We start from the raw sequence: 13,630 nt of genomic DNA on the forward strand, positions 1-13,630 counted from the left end.
TCCAGCCTCAGCCATTTGACACTTACTAGCTGTGTGATCCTGGACAAGTCACTTAACCCTAATTGCCCTGCCCCCCCAAATACACACACACACACACACACACACACACACACACGTATTCAGAGGCCTGAGGAAAGAACTAGGGCCCATGTATTCAGCAAGGCAGATTAAATTATCATCTTATTGGATGCTTCTAAGATCTATTTAGGATGTTAGAATCCAGTCCTAACATCTGTTCTAACTTCCAGTCTAACATTCCCAACTGCCTATTGGATATATTGAAAGAAATTCTGAATAGATAAAGCATCAGAGAGTACTGAGACCCAGCATTCTAAATATTACTTATAAAAGTATGTACTGGGAAGCACAAGTATACCACAAAGCAAAAGGACATTAGTTGCTTGCCTATGACCCCCTGCATATGTCAAACACATTAAAGAAAACATGAATCAGCCTTACAGGACCTCATCTGCTGCATGTAGAAAGGTGACTTCACACCTGTCATCAGCAGGAATCACAGTTTGTTTCTCATGCTCTGAGAATCTCCTCCTTCCAAAAAATAAAGGAAATGTGTGCACATACATACACACAATCCAATTTTGTGGTCCTTGTTAAATGTCCAACTAGTTTCTTCTCTTCTACTCCCTTAGAATAGAAATGAAAATCTACCAAAATGTTTATTTAAATCAAAAAAGTTATTTTTTTCCTCTCTAAATACCAAGGCTCAGAGAACCAGTCCTTCACCTCAAAACTGATGTGCTAGGAATTCTAACCAGAAATGAATATTCCCTACTATGGATAACTCCTGACAGTTTGTGGAACGCATCAGCACTCAATTCAGCCACTTGGCCATATTTCAAGCCTTTATATGGATACATTTCTCCTTTCAAACATAAAAATAAAATCCTTGGTATTTTTATTATTCGACATTTATAGAGTGCTAAACACTGCCCAGCAGCAATGGTCAGAATAAACTCAAAAGCTCTGTAGATCTAGGGTTCACGTGCTTTTGATGAGGGCTGCTCTGATCCATTAGTGAAATAAATCTACGTGGTGAACTTGAAAGGGGGAACCCCCCTACCACCACCAGCACCAGAGTCCCCTCCAAAAAACATCTCTTCAACAAACTTGCCACTTTGCATGCCTAGATTAATGTTTTTGGGTTCATGTACTGTTCCCTTTTGAAGAGATGCAAACACTATTCAACCAAGCACCTGGAGGAATAATACATAAGCAACATCAGTTATTAATGGTTCAAATAGAACATATCATATTAGTCTTTATCCAATTGGCAGCACCTACAGAACAAGCTTTCCTAAGGTCAGTCCCTCTCTTGGGATATTGTTTGAGCAAGATAGGCCTAAGAGCACCTAGTAACTGATTGCTAGAGCCTGGATAGTCAGAGGGGCAACATGAGGTCCCTAGGTACTTGGAGATCAGAGAGAGGGGATGCAAACAGAAATGCTGAAAGGGAAGGGAAGGGAAGGATAACTTAAAACCATCACAAAATGTCAGAGCTGAAAGGGACCTTAGAGATCATTTCTATCCCATCCTATCATTTAACAGAAGATACTATGGCCCCAAGAGACTTAATGAATTGTCTAAGGTTACCCAGCTAACAGGTGGCAGAATCTGGATTTGAGTATTGCATTTGGGACCTGTAGGGGCTGAAGTAAAGGAACATAAGTATGTGCCCAAAGGAATGTGTAATTCAAAAAATTAAAATAGCTACAGCTCCACTTTCCCCCTAGCCCCTTAATTCAACCTGTGATCCTTATAAAAGATTACAAACATGCCACATTGACTGTCCAAGATCTGGGATGAGCCCCACAAATTACTTAATCTAGAAGTATGGTGTAATTGAAAGAGCATTGGAGAGCCTGGATTCAAACCCTTGTTTGGTCACTTACTACTTTGAGTGTGAACTTGAATAATTCATTCACCTAAGAACTCAATTCTCTCATCCATCAAATGAAGAAGTTGGAATAGATGATATAAAAAAAATGGAATAGATGATATCCCCCAAAAATGGAATAGATGATATCCAAGGTCACTTTCAGTCCAAAATTCTATTCCCTTTCCCATTTCAAAGAGAGGAAATGGAGATCCATAGCAGTAAAGTGACTCGCCAAGCCCACCCAAGGAGCAGAACAAGAAGTAGAAGGTGCCTTCAGACTAACAGTGGACAGAGCACTGGGCCTGGAGTTAGGAAGACCTGAGTTTAAATCTGGCTTTAGACATTTACTAGCTATGTGACCCTGGACAAGTCACTTGACTTCTGTTTCCCTCAGTTTTCTCAACTGTAAAATGAGGTTAATCACAGCACCTACCTCCTAGGGTTGTTGTGAGGATCAAATGAGATAATAAGCACTTAGCACAGTCCCTAGTACAAAGTACGATATAAATGTTAGCTGTAATTATTATTAATATTACTATCATTATTATCATCAATTATTACTACACCAGAGTTTTTTGAAGTTTGGCTAAGTCATCATGCCTTCCATGGAATAAGGATTAGTGTGCTATAGATACAACTGTAGGATGGCCCATTTATTGGTTTTTTATTTAAATCATAAAAGTATTTTATTATTTTCCAGTTACACGTAAAGATAATTTTCAAGATTGGTTTTCATAAGATTTTGAGTTCCAAGTTTTCCTCCCTCCCTTCCCTCCTTCCCCCCTCCCCAAGACAGCAAGCAATCTAATATAGGTTATATATGTACAATCACATTAAACACATTTTTGCATTGGTCATGTTGTGAAAAAAGAATCAGAGCAAAAAGAAAAAACCTCAAAAAAAGAAAAAAAAGTAGAACCTGTATGGCTCAATCTGCATCCAGATTCCACAGTTCTTTTTTCTGAATGTGGAGAACATTTTCCATCATGAGTCCTTTGGAATTGTCTTGGATCATTGCATTGCTGAGAAGAGCTGTCTATCACAGTTGATCATCACATAATGCTGCTGTCACTGTGTACAAACTTCTCCCAGCTCTGCTCACTTCACTCAGCATCAGGCAACTTAAATTTTCCAGATTCCTCTGAAATCTGCCTGCTCATCATTTCTTACAGCACAATAGAATTCCCTTACATTCATATACCATGACTTGTTTAGCCCAATTGATGGGCATTCCCAAGATTTCCAATTCTTTGCCACCACAAAGAGAGCTGCTATAAATATTTTTGTACATGTGGGTCCCTTTCCCTTTTTTATGATCTCATTGGGATACAGACCTAGTAGTGGTATTACTGGATCAAAGGGTATGCACAGTCCTATAATCCTTCGGGCATAGTTCTAAATTATTCTCCAGAATGGTTGGATCAGTTCACAACTCCACCAACAATGCATTAGTGTTCCAATTTTTCCACAGCTTCTTCAACATTTATTATTTTCTTTTTTTTGTGTGTCATATTAGCCAATCTGATAGGTGTTCGGTGGTACCTCAGAGTTGTTTTAGTTTTCATTTTTCTAATCAATAGTAATTTAGAGCATTTTTTTTCATATGGCAATAGATAGCTTTGATTTCTTCTTCTGAAAACTGCCTTTGACAGTTTCTCAATTGGTGAATGACTTACATTCTTATAAATTTGATTTAGTTCCCTATATATTTTAGAAATGAGTGGCCCATTTATTGTTAAATATTTTGGAGAGCTTAAGTTCTTTTAAGCGAGTCATAGGAAATGGGTACATACAGTATTTATGTGCTGGGACTCTAATGAAATTCATCATCTGGGGTAGGTTTAAGGTGACCTTTGACTCACTCTGTGGAATTACTATGCACCTTGTTCAGGAAGCCACAGTGTAAGTCAGATACCAGAGATTCCAAATCTAAATCTAATACTTGTAACTATAATTTCTTTTTTGTTTGTTTGTTTTTGCGGGGCAGTGGGGGTTAAGTGACTTGCCCAAGGTCACACAGCTAGTAAGTGTCAAGTGTCTGAGGCTGGATTTGAACTCAGGAACTCCTGAATCCAGGGCCAGTGCTTTATCCACTGTGCCACCTAGCCGCCCCTGTAACTATAATTTCAAACTAGAGAAAAGTCAAAGCCAGTTTCAGTATATACAGGTATGTGTTTTCAGATACTGAAATGTACCAGGTAAATGTTTCTGCTACTAGTACAAACTAGTGACGCTGTGATGATCCTATGATGAGTCAGATCCTGATAAAAAGGGACATGTGAAAGGTGTGGAACAGAAGTATGGTTGACTATACCTCCTATGAGGTTCTAGGTTCCAAGGATGGAAGTGATTGAAGTTCCCAAAGCTGCTATTGCCATGAGACTGTGTGCCTGAGTTCAGGATCATTGTACCTTGAGGGCAACAGAGAAGGAAGAGGAACAGGACTGTCAGTGGTAAGAATGTCACTGTGGCCTGTAGGAGAGGGTGAGGCAACCAGCACAGCACATAACTGACTGGGAATAGTCAAGCCCAGAGACCAGAAAAATGGAGAATGGTTTGCTTCTTTTATGTTGTTATCAAGCAGAAAATCTGTGTTTTCAGTATGTACACATCCACTCGATTTATCATAACATAAATACCCATGGGCTACAGAGAGTAGAATGTTATAGTTTGTAAAACATGTGCACGTATAAAAAGTAATATTAAAACATGTCTCTCTTTGAATCTTCACCCTCCATTTTTGCCTGTTCCTAATCCGGTCTGTCAAAATCACATCTGCAACTGCACTATGAAATTTCCCTTACTGGTTAATCCTTTGAGTTGTGGTATGGAAAGTCTTGAAGGCCTAGGTTTAAAAAACAAATATTATAAATTATTAGAAGTGGAAAGAAGGGCATTTGGTTCAATGCCAGTCAATCATTTATTCACTCAACTAAAATTGAATAAACACCTACTATGTGCAATGTGCAGGCAGTTAGGTGATGCAGTTGATAGAGCACTGGGTCTGGAGTCAGGAAGACCTGAGTTCAAATCCAGTCTCAAAAATTTCTTGTGTGATCTTAGGCAAGTCATTTAACCTCTGTTTGCCTCTGAGAAGGAAATAACAAACTACTCCAGTATCTTTGACAAGAAAACCTCATGGACAAAAGTCCACAAGGTCATGGAGAATCAGACATAATTGAAACAACTGTTGTTGTTTGTCCTTCATTCCCAAAGAGGAACATGACATTGGGGTGATGTTATGAGTTGTGTTCAACTGGATGTAAATGAGGGAGGACTGTGCAAGGTCACCAACCTCACTCTCTTCTTTAGGGCCATCTGGGTCCAATGGCAAGATATATATCAGGACAACTGGAGATGACCCTGATGTTTTACGGAAATTTAAGTGATTTGCCCAGAGTCACACAGCTAGTAAGTGTCTGAGGTAAAATTTGAACTCAGGTCCTCCCAACTTCAGGGCCAGTGCCCTATCCACTGCTCCAAAACAATAACAACAATAAAAGTGTCAAGTTGGCATTAGCAGATACAAAGATAAGCAAGGAATAATTAGCACCCTTAAGGAGCTTAAAAATCTGACAAAAGGAGATCACAGGATCATAGATTTAGAGTTGAAAATTACCTTAGACACCATCTAATCCAACTCTTTTGTTTTAAAATGAGCACTCTTGGGGGCAGCTAGATAGCACAGTGGATAAAGCACCAGCCCTGGATTCAGGAGGACCTGAGTTCAAATCTGGCATCAGACACTTGACACTTACTAGCTGTGTGACCCAGGGCAAGTCACTTAACCCCCATTGCCTGCCACCCCAAAAAAATGTCAAAGGAAGGATATTAATTCAGATCATCCTCTCCCCAAGTAGAGTACTCTATAAACTAGAGGTATCAAAAATGTGCTATTGCTAGATCAAAGGGTATGCTCAGGGGCAACTAGGTGGCGCAGTGGGTAGAGCACCAGCCCTGGAGTCAGGAGGACCTGAGTTCAAATCCAGCCTCAGACACTTAACACTTACTAGCTGTGTGACCCTGGGGAAGTCACTTAACCCCAATTGCCTCAAAAAAAAGGGGGGGTGGTATGCTCAGTTCTATAGCCCTTTGGGCATAGTTCCAAATTGCTCTCCAGAATGGTTGGATCTTTTCACAACTCCACCAACAGTGGATTAGTGTCCCAGTTTTCCCACATCACCTCTGGGAACCTAGATTATACTATAACTAAATTGAGGTCTCAGAATGGAGGGCCTTGAATACCAAGTTGAACAGTTCCTCAAAACTTCTACATCAGTTCTCCAGTTGACTTCTTAGATTAGTTTGTATTTACTTATCTATGTCCATGTTGTATATTCTCAGTCTAATATAAGGTCCTTGAGGGCAAATATTATTCTATTTTTTTGTGTGTGTGAGTTGCATCCCTATTGCTTAGCACAGTGCCTTGGAAATAGCAGTGCTTTTAATTTAAAAAGGTTGTTTTTGCTGAAGTAAATTCAGTAAATAATTACCCCCTCTTTTTAAAAACAGGTTAGTGAGTAATACAAGTTGTATTTTAAAGAGAATAATCTAGAATCTGTACCAAATTGGAAGAGGGAGAGTAGGGGTTATTACTATAGTTTATAGGAAATGTAATGAAAGTCTCAACTAGGGTGGTGCCTAAAAGAGACAATAAGGTATATTGGAAAGAACACTGGATTTGGAGTCATTTTTTGGTTGTTCAAAGTCATGTCCAACTCTTTGTGATCCCATTTAGGGTTTTCTTGGCAAAGACACTAGAGTGGTTTTCCATTTCCTTCTTCAGTTCATTGTACAGATGAGGAAACTGAGGCAAACAGGGTCACATAAGTAGTAAGCATCTGAGGTCAGATTTGAATTCAGGTCCTCCTGACTCCAAGGCTGGCACTCTTCACTGGGCCACCTACCTGCACTTTTAGAGTCATAAGAATGTTTACAATTCCAGCTTTGCAACTTGAACGAATTTCAAAAAATTCAACCTCTCTAGGCATTGATGATACCAGTGGCCAATTAGGCTTCTAGCTCTGAATCCTATGAAATGGAAAAAGACAATGGGAAGGATGATATTGACAGGACTTCACAAATGTTTGGATTTCAAGAGAAAAACAAAGAGAATTTAGTAGTTTGAGGGGGAGGGGGAATTGAAAGAATTGTAAAAGAAAACTAAGCTGGAGGTGGAGAGGGAAGGTAAGAAAGATGAATATCCTTATCAAGTAAAATTATTACCATGGTTGTCTGGAAGATTGCAAGTGGCCCAAGTTCTCCATCTACCTAACAATCAGCCTACCCTGAGGCATAAACTACCTTTCTCAATCTCCTGATGATCCAACTCTCTCAGTGTCTTGCTTACCATGCAAAACTGAGACAGAATCAGCTTTAGTAGGAAGCTTTAGGGACACCTTCAGGTCCAGTTTAGACAGGTGAAGACAGTCACATGATATTGTTAACAGCTGGGCTTCCTCTCAGACCTTCTGTCCTGTATTCATCACTAACCAACTGTCTTCTTTACTTTTTCCTGAAATAGTTTAACCCTTTGCAAAGATAGCATAGAGAGTGAACCAGGAATATAAGTCTTTCTGACTCCAGACCTGGCACTCTGTCTAGCCATGATACCAAAAAGGTGAAGAAGTGTTGTTTAAAGGTGGGCTCCTTTTGCCGCTAGCCATAAACTTCAGAAATTCAGCAAAGCCAGGAAAAAAAAAAGAAGGGGATATTGTCTTATAAGAGATAGCCTATTAAAGGGGGAAGTATGTATGGGTTAGTGGGATGGAGTCCAAAGGGCGGCGGGGTTAGGGAAAGATTATAGGATCAGAGTGATAGGTTTTGTTCCATTGCTTATCCAAATCTCAGAGGATGTAAGTTTACCATACTCTCAAAAATAAAGCGTGACAAAAAAAAAAAAGAAAAAGAAAAAAGTCAGGGATTGTATCTTCCCAGTTGTACAATGTCCACATGAATACAGAAAGGCACAAACTACTAAAAATACAAAACCTCGGGACTAAATGTTTTGTTTTGTTTTGTTTTGTTTTTTAAAGCAAGGGGATAGCAAATGATATCAGTAGGGTCATTCATTTGGAACCTCCCCTATAAAACACAGGCATCCTAGGGGAAAACAGGCTAGAAGAAGCATTATATGAGGTAGTCTGTTGCCCTTTACTAAGTGACCCAGCTCAGAGAGCTCTTTCCATATAGAGAAAACACATATTCCTGGGAGAGACTGTACTACTTACTTTGGTCAGACTCTGGGGTCCTGCTCTTTGCTGCTCCTTTTAAAGAATATATTGAGGGGCACCTAGGTGGCCTAGTAGATAAAGCGCCAGCCCTGGATTCAGGAAGATCTGAGTTCAAATCTGGCTTCAGACACTTGACACGTACTAGCTGTGTGACCCTGGGTAAGTCACTTAACCCTCATTGCCCCACCAAAAAAAAAAGAAAAAAAGAAAAGATGAACAATATATTGAAGGAAGAGAAGTCAGAGGCCCTGGAGGAAGTTGTTTCAGCAATAGGTATAAATGAAACAATTTTTCCTTAGGAGGCAGTTTGATAAGGGTATTGGCTGGGAAGTCAGAAAACTTCAATTTCAAAGCCACCCTCTGCTGTTTACCAACTGAATGATCTTGGGCAAGTCTCTCATCCTCTCTGGGCCTGAGTTTCTTCTATGAAAATGAAAGGATAGCTAGGTAGTGCCGTAGATAAAGAACTGGCTCTGGATTCAGGAGGACCTGAGTTCAAATCTGTCCTCAGAAACCTGACACTTATTAGTTGTGTGACCCTGGACAAGTCACTTAACCCTCATTGCCCCTGGGGGGGGAGGGGAAAGAAAATGAAAGGATTTCATTAGCTAGCCTCTGAGATCCCCCAAAAGACCCATCTGTGAAGTCTATCCCACCAACCCATACTCACTTCCTCTATTAGTGGGCTACTCTCTTACAAGACCACACCCCCTTCTTTTTTCCCCCTTCCTGGCTCTCTGTTGAATTTCTGAAGTTTATGGCTAGTGACAAAAGGAACACCCCCCCCCCCATTAAAAGATGCTTCTTCACTTTTTTGCTGTTGTAGTTAGGTAGATAGAGTGCTAGACTTGGACTCAGGAAGACTAATCTTCCTGAGTTCAAACCTGTCCTCAGACACTTACTAACGATGTGACTTTTGGCAAGTCACTTAGCCCTGTTTGCCTTAGTTTCCTCATCTGTAAAATGAGCTGGAGAAGGAAATGGCAAACTACTCTAGGATCTTTGCCAAGAAAACCCCAAGTGGAGTCACAAAGAGTCAACAACAAAGATTCAGACATGACTGAAAAACAAATAACTGAAAAATGATGGACCCCTTTCGCAGTCTGATAAACCCTCTGGATCCCTTGTCAAAATGATGTTTTAACACATATTAAATAAAATATGTAGTATTACAAAGAAAACCAAACATTACTGAAAATAAAGCTCTTTTTCCCATCTAAGTTTATGTTCCCCCTGAAATCTATCGGGGTCCATGGACCCCAGGTTAAGAACCCTTATCTAAAGTCATCCAATAATCTCAGCTACAGTTAGCCCATGATCTGCTTTCTCACTCTATCTCTGATGAGTTTCAGGTCACTTCCTGAAAAGTGTCTCATGCTAACAACATGAATTGATTTGGAAATTTGCTTTACATGACTCATTTGAAAGCTGACTTATTTGTCCTGGCAGCAACTCTGATACCATTGCAGCTTAGGTAATTCTCTCTCAGAGTTCCCAGATGGGTTTGGACACTTTATGTGGCTTTATTTAGAAGCCACCTTTATTTAATAGCCACACCTTTTCCATGCAAGCTGCCGGGGAAAGTAATTAAATTTAATGGAAGCAGTGGTTTCTAAAGGAAAGCACACAATGCTTTCTTTGCTTTATGCAGCTCATAATTTCCTCCTGTTTTTTTTTCTTTCCTTGACAACATTTAGTAAATGAACCATTTGGGAGATAAATTGGTAAAGTAGACAAGAAGTAGCTACTCTTGCTGAGCCTTTTATTAGGAAGTAGTTTTCTGGATTTTCCCCCCCTTATGTAATATTGGCCAAGGGAAGAAAGATATGCTTGAAGAGAGAGCAGATCCAGGTATACAGTTCTGTGTGCTTAAGAGTGTAGTCATTTAGCCAAAGCATCTAATGCCAATGGAAAGGTATTCACACCTCAGCCACTGTTAAATCTTTCATGGCAGTCAAGATTAAGGCTGACTGGGCAATTCTTACACAGCCATTGTTTCAGACTGGCTTCAGAATCCTAGGTAAGAAGTTCCATTGTATATATCCCTCTCTGAAATAAAAATCTCTGGAAGCTTCAGATAATCAGCCTTATTTTTTTAAAAAATTGATTTCCAGGAAGAATTAATCACCCCAGATATAATTTGTTGATCTAATTTCATATTCTTTGGGTCCAAATAGTTTTCTGAAGTCTTTCTATCTGACTGGTTTGTTTATTCATCTGTTAGCTACTTTTGCTCCACCTTGAAACTTCTTTCTCTCAACACATAGTTTTAAACATAAAACCAGAATGAATATGGCTCATATTTTTCAAAAAACAAGACATGAAACATCAAGTGTGCACGTAAGTGATGTTTCAGTGACTTGTCATTTACTCTGCGTTGACATCCAGCACGATATAATGGAAAGAGCACCTGCTTGAGAACTAGGAGACCAAGAGTTTAAATCCCAGCTACATAACCTTGGGTAAGTTGCTTACACACCTGAGCCTCATTTTCCTCCTCTGTAAAATGGGGGTTGAATTAGATGCTCTTTGTTTGCTCCTACCTGGACATTCTATGAGTCTATGTACTATTTATTAGAATGTAAAGCCTTCGTGGCCTAATGGATAGACTGCTGGGCTTGGAGTCAACATGACTTAGGTTCAACTCTGACACAGTAGCTATGTGACCTTGAGCAAGTCATTTAACCTCTAAGTACCTCCAGCAACTCTCTAGGATTTCTCTACTAAGTCAGTGGTGAAAGGTATTCCCACATAGGCCACATTCCAAATGTTTAGACCATAAAACTATAGTATTTAGGTATGACACATATGTGGATAATCATAATACAAAATTAAACATGCTAAATTTATCAGGAGATTTGGGAAGGTCATAAATGATGGAGAGCAGTGGATAGAGCACCGGCCCTGGAGTCAGGAGTACCTGAGTTCAAATCTGGTCTTAGACACTTAACACTTACTAGCTATGTGACCCTGGTCAAGTCACTTAACCCCAATTGCCTCACACACACAAAAAATGATGGAGAGCATCTGGGAAGGCTTCCTGAAAGAGGTACCATTTAAATTGGACTTTAACTACAGGATGGTTGGAAATTTTGTGGATAAAGTAAGGTGGAGCAGAGAAATTCCAGGTATGGGGAACATAAAGAATAAAGTCAGGGGGCAGCTAGGTGGTGCAGTGGATAGAGCACCGGCCCTGGATTCAGGAGGACCTGAGTTCAAATCCAGCCTCAGACACTTAACACTTACTAGCTGTGTGACCCTAGGCAAGTCATTTAACCCCAATTGCCTCACTTTAAAAAAAAAAAGAAGAATAAAGTCAGGGAAGTGTAGGATGTGTACTAGTGATGTTAAGTTGTCAAGTCTGACAAACACACAGTCTATAGGTGAAAGGGTAGGATGAAATAAGGGTAGATAGGTAGTATGGTGGTAGAAAAGAAAAGGAAGATTTTTTGGAAAGAGAAATGATAAGACCAGATCTACAAATAGGGAAGACTAATCTGTCAATAATGTAAAAGTTTGTTTAGAGGTAAGAGTGAGCTGGGGTGGGAAAACCTGCTCAGAGACCTTGAGTGGTGGGTGATACTGAGCAGCCTGTACTAGAATGGTGTGCTGGTTTTCTAATTCTAAACTCTAGAATATGGAAAGAGATATGGGGGAAGATGGCATTGGCAAAACTTAGCAAATGAATGGATATTGACATATGAGAAAGGAAGGACCTTGAGGTTTCTAGTCTGTGTGATTGAAAGAATATCAGGAAAAAAATAAAGAAAAATCAACAAGATTTGGTAACTGATATGATGGGAGAGGTGAAACAAAAATGGTAGTTATTCTTGACTGAGGTTTCTGACATGGGAAACTGGGTGGAGTGTTACAGAAATAATGAAATCAAAGGAGGAAAAAGTTGGGGGCAGGGGAAGGCAAGCATATTCACATCATTTAAAGTTGTGGGGTTTTTCATTCCCATGTGTTGACAAATCTATATATCTTTTCATTTTTTAGTGGTCATATAATATTCTAACAAAAAAGAAATAGTGAAATCAAAAGGAGGAAAAAGTTGGGGACAGGGGAGGCAAGTATATTCACATCAAGTTTAATGTTCTGATTTTTTATGCATTGATACAATCTACATATTTTTCACTTTTTAATGTTCATATAATATTTTGACATGTTAATATCCCATCATTTGTTTAGTATTCTCCCAAAGAGAGGAAGGGGATTTGGGTTAGTTCCATTTTGTTTTTTTACTATTATAAATTGACTTAAGAATATTTTCATACAAATAACTTTGCTTTTCCCTTTTGCGTTAACTCCTTGGAATATATTACCAGATATGGAATCACTGGGTCAAAGGACATGAACGGCTTTGTAATTTTTACATATGTAGTTCTATATTGCAGCTAGGTGATACAGTAGATAGAAAACTGGGCCTGGAGTCAGGAAGATAGGAGTTCAAATCTGCCTTCAGATTTACCTACTAGCTTTGAGATCTTGGGCAAGTCACTTAACCTCTGCTTGCTTTGATTTACTTGATAAGGAAATGGCAAACTAGTATCTTTGCCAAGAAAACCCTATGAATAGTACTATTATCCAAGAGGTTACCAAGAGTCAGAGATGACTTAAGGATGGAAAATTAGGTTGGAAAGAAATCATGACTTGTGGTACATTCATAAAGACTTCTTACTTATTGTATGAAGTGAACAAAAGGCTTTAAAATCCAAAAGAGGAGATTGTATTTGATTTGAAAACAGAATTGAACTTAGGAGCTAGGAACTTTTTTTTTTTTTTGCTGGGCAATGAGGGTTAAATGACTTGCCCAGGGTCACACAGCTAGTAAGTGTCAAGAGTCTGAGGCCAGATTTGAACTCAGGTCCTCCTGAATCCAGAGCTGGTGCTTTATCCACTGTGCTACCTAGCTGCCCTCGCTAGGAACTTATTTTAAAATCTCCACATCCAAAGAAAGAACTGATGGAGTCTGAATATAGATCAAATCATACTATTTTCACTTCCTTTGTGTTTTTTTCTGTGTTTTTTTCGCCTTTTGTTCTGCTTCTTATTTCACAACATGACTAATATGGAAATATATTTTACATGATTACACATGTAAAATCTACATCAGATTACTTGGTGTCTTAGGAAGAGGAGAATGGAGGGAGGGGGGAGGAAAAATTTGGAACTCAAAATCTTATAAAAAGAGGATGTGTGGGCAGCTAGGTGGCACAGTGGATAAAACACCTGTCCTGGATTCAGGAGGACCTGAGTTCAAATCCGTCCTCAGACACTTGACACTTAACTAGCTGTGTGACCCTGGGCAAGTCACTTAACCCTCATTGCCCTGTAAAAAAAAAAGAGAGAATGTTGAAAATTATCTGTATGTGTAATTGGAAAAATACACTATTTTTTTAAAGCCCAAAGGGCTATAGAATTGTTCATATCCTTTAATCCAGCAATACCAGTGCTAGATTTATATCCCAAAGACACCCCTAAAAAGAGAAAAAGATGT

The sequence above is a fragment of the Dromiciops gliroides genome, chromosome 1 (assembly GCF_019393635.1).
Source record: "Dromiciops gliroides isolate mDroGli1 chromosome 1, mDroGli1.pri, whole genome shotgun sequence".
NCBI classification, from domain to species: Eukaryota; Metazoa; Chordata; class Mammalia; order Microbiotheria; family Microbiotheriidae; genus Dromiciops; species Dromiciops gliroides.